The 6,485-nt window shown below is 39.9% G+C and overlaps 1 pseudogene; it reads left to right on the top strand.

Moving 5' to 3' along the window:
* The first annotated feature begins 2,893 nt into the window (after window positions 1–2,893).
* Window positions 2,894–5,794, top strand: LOC147426274 (uncharacterized; annotated as a pseudogene).
* The last annotated feature ends 691 nt before the right edge of the window (window positions 5,795–6,485 follow it).

Raw genomic sequence — 6,485 nt, 5'->3', positions numbered from 1 at the left:
AGTTGTGCTTGGAGCTCTTCTTCTTCTGTCGTCCAATTAGCAAATCCTGCTAGCCATTCATCCATTCACAATAGTTTAAGGGTTTTAGTCTTGTAAACTGAAGGGTTTCATGAAAAGATCCTCAGTGGGGGCACCAAATGACGGGAGCAAAGCGAACCCCGAACCCCGACGGCCTCTAAAACACCGGGGACCGAATGGTGCGCCTCGAGCCTGTCATGGTAAAGCAAACAGGGGGCACCACCTAGCTTCAGCGGCTAGGACGCAAACAACACACCACCATAACAAAGTTTTCATCCAAGAGAGATGGATGCTTGGAAGTAATGATGAAAAGGAAAGGGAATGAGATCAAGTGAGAGAGAGAGAGAGAGAGAGAGAGAGAGAGAGAGAGAGAGGGAGGGAGGGGGTATAGCGGCTTAGTACTTAGGCATCACAAAAGGATGGCGAATCCGCACACCCTTCACACATACACAAGCTCACTCCAAAACACAAGACTAGGTGGCGATTCCGCACACCTCACATGGGCAAAACATTGCAAGAAAACATACTCACAAAACCTCAAGCTTTATTTAGAGAATTAGGCGATGAAATGGGGAGCATAGGGTAGGGGAATGAGAAGGGAGAGAGTGGTAGAGCACATGGCGGATAGGTGGGAGTTGATGGTGAAGACTCGCACGAGGATTATGGCCATCATCCTTCATTTAGTTGCCCTTCATCTTCCATAGCCAAGGGTGTAGAGGTCATGCTCAAGACAAGCATGGTGATTGCGGTGATGGTGATGGTGTGGGTGTGTGTGTGTGTGTGCACTAGGCACACACAGTGCATAGTGTGTTCTTTGGTCATGTTTGTGTGTTTTTTGTGTGATGGTGACCCCTCTTTATATAGGGGAGGAAGGGGGGAAGAAATTCTAGAATTTAGAAATGAAAAAATCATTATCTACATAGGCCATGTAACTGTGGGCCCCACTTGTCTGGCTGTGTGTATATGTGCCAGAACAGCAGTCTCATGAGAGAGAGACTAAGAGAGAGATGGGTTGATGAAAAAAAAGTGAGAGGTGACATGGAGAATAAAGTAATTACAAGAGGGGAGAGAGAGGAGTGTGTTCAGAGGTGGATCTGTGTGCAGATGTGTGTGAACACAAGAAAAATCAGGTAACCACCGGGTGGGGATGGGTCTGTGGGCACCTTTTTTAGTGAAACTAAGTGTGTGTGAGTGTGGGGGAGGTTATTTAGCTACAAGACAAGAGACATGGCGCCCTTTAGAGAGAGGGGGGGTTATTTGGGTCATGGGATATGATAGGAGAGAGAAAGGGGGGTGGGGTATGCTATTGTTGGAAGATAGGGTAAGTTGCATGTGAGTTAGGGTGCATTATTGGTGAGTTATAATGCATTATTGGTGAGAGGTGGGGTAGCTTGAGGGGAGAGAGAAAGGAGAAAGGACAAGGGGAAGAGAGAGGGGGTTGACCTTTTGAGTGGAGGAGAGGAAAAGGGACACCCGGTGGGGCAACAGTGAAGAAAAAAGAGGCAAGGTGGGGATGGGCTACCCCGCAGGCATGAGGTGGCCTATTTTACCTTTCTCATATATTTACATAATCATACTTTATTTTTTTCTTACTTTTTCCAATGTCTTTTATCACTCCCTCCCTAAGAGGGGGTTTTCATGGGGTGGGGACGAGAGAAGAGGGGTATGGGAGCTTGGCTTGTGAAAATCCCCCATCACCTCCAACAGATTTTCCATCATACTTATTTAGGGACTGTTATAACAACAATTTTGATGCACGAGAAGAACTCAATGAGAGATCTATGGGGAGAAATTCTTAAAAACTAGATCCCAATTCATTTAAGAAGAAATCGAGTGATACCAAGGCCGGCGGTTCAGGGCTACAGGAGTCACTATTTCCAACAGACTCGTTTGGAGGATTAGAAACAGGACCACACTCCAGAAGAGGAGGTGTTGAAGCTAACAGACTAGTTCGACCATCTGAGTTCCAAAAATGGGTCACTATTTCCAACAGACTCGTTTGGAGGATTAGAAACAGGACCACACTCCAGAAGAGGAGGTGTTGAAGCTAACAGACTAGTTCGACCATCTGAGTTCCAAAAATGGGTCAAAAAATACAATGGATCTGGGGATCCATATGACCACTTAGCCAGCTTCAAGAAAGTGCTAAGAGCTGAGTGTATCTTTGATTTCCACACTTAGTTTGAGGGGTTTGGAATTACTTTAGAAGGAAAGCTTTGACATGGTTCCAAAACATTCCACCTAAAACAATCACTGGCTTAAATACTTTAGCTCAGTAGTTTGTAGTTTCATGCTCCAAAATAGGGATCAGACACAATATTGTGGCTCAAATCTATAGCTTCAAATAGAAACAAGGTGAGACTGTTAGGGATTGTGCTACCAAAATGAAACAATACATCAGAAGATGTCTTGAGTTAGAAATTCCTGCAGAAGAGAGATTAGTATCATTGTTTCTAAAAGGTCTACTTAACAAAGAACTTCATGCTATCCTATATAGCAAGAAGCATACGACTCTAGAAGCATGATTGCTTCTAAAAGGGGGTGAGGAAAAGTTTTTTGATTTTCTAAATCAAAAACCCAGGAGACAAAAATGGTATAGAAGGAAAAGAGAGTCAAACAACTTAAAATTTAGACCTATGCCATCGGTCTCTAGTAGAACACAATTTCTAATGCAGATTGACTGTGTCAAAGATAAAATAACAGGGAGATATTCCTCTAACATAAAGAAAGATGCATCAAAAACTCCCAAGAAACTAAAGAAAGAAACTCAATCAAAACCAGAGAACGGAGATGAGGAATCATCCATGACAAGGGTTGAAGAACGAAAAAAATACCAGGAGTTAAAGAAAACTCTAAAAGAGTATATACCACTGAGATGGAGACCACAGAGGAAGAAAACAAGGATAATATGAGTGTTCCATCTCATTACAAAAAATACACGCTTCAGGACCGGAAAATCATAATAGAACAGCCTGTACGAGAATTGAGAAAACAGGGTGAATCTTATGAGGCACGTGAGAATGCAAAAAAGATTGATTTAGCTCAACCAGGAGAAGAGCCTAGACCAGCTTACATTGGCAATGATCTAAGTGAAGAGAAAGAAGAGCTTTTGCTCAGCTTACTCAAGGAGTACCGAGATGTCTTTTCTTGGTCCTATAAAGATCTCAAGGGATTTGATCCAGAAATATGTCAACATACCATTCCCACAAGAGATGATGCAAAGCCAAGCAGACAATGGCCATACACCTATAATGAAACCTTTGCCAAAAAAATCAAAGAAGAGATATAAAAGCTAAAAGAAGCTGAATTCATCTATGAAATTGAACACACTGATTGGGTATCTCCAATTGTGGAAATACCCAAGAAAAATGGAAAATTAAGAGTATGTGTCAATCTCAAGAAAGTGAATGCAGCTACTATCTGGGACAACTATCCTCTTCCCATTACTGAGCATGTTTTAGAAAGAGTAGCAGGAAAAGAAGCTTACAGCTTCTTAGATGGCTTCTTAGATACAATAAACTTTGATTGATCCAAAAGATCAACATAAGACTACTTTGTAACTGAATGGGATAGTTTTCCTATAAGGTTATGCCTTTTGGGTTAACTAATGCTCCTACTACATTCCAAAGATTGATGAGTCATGCTTTCAAGGAATATCTCAGGAATTTCATGGAAGTATTTATGGATGACTTATGTGTTCATTCATCAATCAGGGCTAATCATTTTGAACATCTCAAGAAGTTCTTTGAAAAGTGCAGACTTTATAGGATTTGTTTAAATCTTGAAAAGTGCATATTTATGGCCAGACAAGGAAAACTTCTAGGACATATTGTGTCAAGAAATGGCATAGCTACAGATATGGATAAAATTCATGTTATTGCTGATTTTCCAAGATCAACAACAGTTAAAGGAGTTCAAGCTCTCATGGAACATTGTGGATATTATAGATGTTTCATTTATATGTACACTATAATTACAAAGCCCATGTATGGATTGATTACACTCTTTGTTTAGACTAATGATTGCAATGAATTTTTCAACAAGCTGAAGCAAGCTCTTACATCAGCTTCAATTTTGAAAGATCCAAATTGAAATAAAATATTCCATGTACATATTGATGCTTCCAACTTTGCTATTGGATGTATACTAGCTCAACCAGGAGATGGAAACATCGATTTTCCCATTTCTTATGCTAGTAGACAACTGAATGTAGCTAGGAAAAACTATACGACCACTGAAAGAGAGGGACTAGGAATGATTTATGCTATGAAAAAGTATAGACATTACCTATTGGCCAATAAGTTTGTGTTCTTTGTAGATCACCAAGCTAAATTGTATCTGGTCAACAAGCCATGCAACACAGGAAGAATAGTGTGATGGTTCATTATTCTTTTGGAGTTTGACTTCACTGTGGTTGTAAAAAAAGGGAACTGCTCATCAAAGAGCAAATCATCTATCAAGGATTATTTCAGGAGAACCACCAAAAGGGGTAGAGGATGATCTACCAGACACATATTTGTTTTCTATGGAAATGATACCTTGATGGTCGGAAAACATGGTTTCCCTAATAACAATTGCTCAAGTGGATTCACAAATCCCACTGCCCATTACACCAAGATTAATTGGATAATCAACTATGTATCAATTACTAGCTGGAAGATTATATAAAAGAAATCAAGATGGAATCTTGCTTTTGTGTATCAATTCTGAGGAAAAATTCCAATACTTGAGTCAAGCGCATACTACCATAGCTGGAATTCACTTTGCCGAAGATCAAACAATGCATTCGATTCTAAGACTTCGAGTATATTGGACGACAATGCGAAGTGATATCCACACATTTGTCAAAAATTGTTTTCAATGCCAAAATCAGTTACCGATACCTCATGTTACACTTTTTCATGCCTCTATTGTTCCTAAATGGAGTAACTATATAGTCGCTTACTTGTCAAATAGGACATTCCCTGAGGAAATGAGTAATTGTTGCTAGAGGGCCATAGAAACTAAAGCAAGAGATTACTCTCTTATTGGAAATCAATTATATAGAAGGGGAAAAGATCAACATTTGCGTCTATGTGCAAATGAGGACGAATATTTAGCATTTTAAAACAAGCGCATGCAAGATTAGCTGGAAGTCATTTTTCAAGTGAAACCATCGCTAGAGCAATCCTAATGGCTAGCATATGGTGGCCAACACTGTTTGCAGATGCCAAGGAGTTCATTTGGAGATGTGATGCATGCTAGAGAGATAAAATGCCAACAAGGGTAGATAGCATGTCATTACGACCAATGATGGGTGCTAGAGCTTTTGCCAAATGGGGCATAGACTTTGTTGGACCGATACAACCACCGACATATAGGACCCACGCTCAATATACTACTATAGCTACGGACTATTTGACCAAGTGGACATAAGCTAAAACAATGAGGAAGAATGATGCTCAGACCACAGTGGCATTCTTGTATGAGAATGTATTCACAAGATATGGACTTCCTATCAAGATTGTCAGTGTTAGAGGAACTTTTTTTCTCAATGAGGTGATTGAGTATCTATTGAATGAATTTATGGTCATCCATAATAAGTCTGCTCCATACCATCCGCAAGCCAATGGACAAGATGAGCATACAAATAAAATACTAGCTCATTTTTAACTAAAGTTGTTAGTTTAGGACGAACAGACTGGGAAATGAATCTACATGCTCCTCTATGGCCTTATAGATTTTCATTCAAAACAGCTTTAAATGCTACTCCCTCTCAATCTTGTTTATGGCCTAGACACCATATTGCCGATAGAATTCCTATTACTGACATTAAGGGTAGCTAGAGATCTTGAACGGATTGGGCATGAGTTGTCAGAGCAGCTAGAGGATTTAGAATAGCTTGATGAGCAAAGACTGACCGCTGTAGCTCACATTTATGCACAAAAGAGGAAGTAGAAGAAACTTTTTGATGCACATCTGCTCACAAAATCTTCAAAAAAGGAGACCTAGTTCTCGTGTACTCCCTTAAGCAACATATACCTATATTTAAGAAAAATGGAAATGGTCCATTCAGTGTGATTGAAGATGTATCTGCAACTGGTGTTGTGAAATAGTCCACTTTAGACGGTGAACCAATGGCCAATTGGATTAGTGGATGTCGCTTAAAAAAATATCATTTACCACTGACCAATGTATTGTTAGAAAGATTGCATGCAGCAAAGCAGAGAAGGATCAAACAACAGTGGATAATTGATGAATCTCAAGAGGAAGCTCGGATTTGAGTGGTCAAAAGAAAAACTGCTATCAAGAATCAACAATTCCCTATTCCCATCAACATTTTGATGCCTGAAAAACAAATATGGGAATTGCAGACAGTTGCAGTGTCAATTGATGATGGATGGTTAGAACTAATGGATCTTCGCATCACAGTAAAGTTGAAAGACCATAGCATCAATGCATTGGTAAACAAAGGTACACGCATGAAT

Source organism: Adiantum capillus-veneris, chromosome 24, assembly GCF_014529385.1.
Source record: "Adiantum capillus-veneris isolate H3 chromosome 24, ASM1452938v2, whole genome shotgun sequence".
Lineage (NCBI taxonomy): Eukaryota > Viridiplantae > Streptophyta > Polypodiopsida > Polypodiales > Pteridaceae > Adiantum > Adiantum capillus-veneris.
Note: the sequence above shows the minus strand (reverse complement) of the source record. Positions and strands in the feature narration are given on the sequence as shown.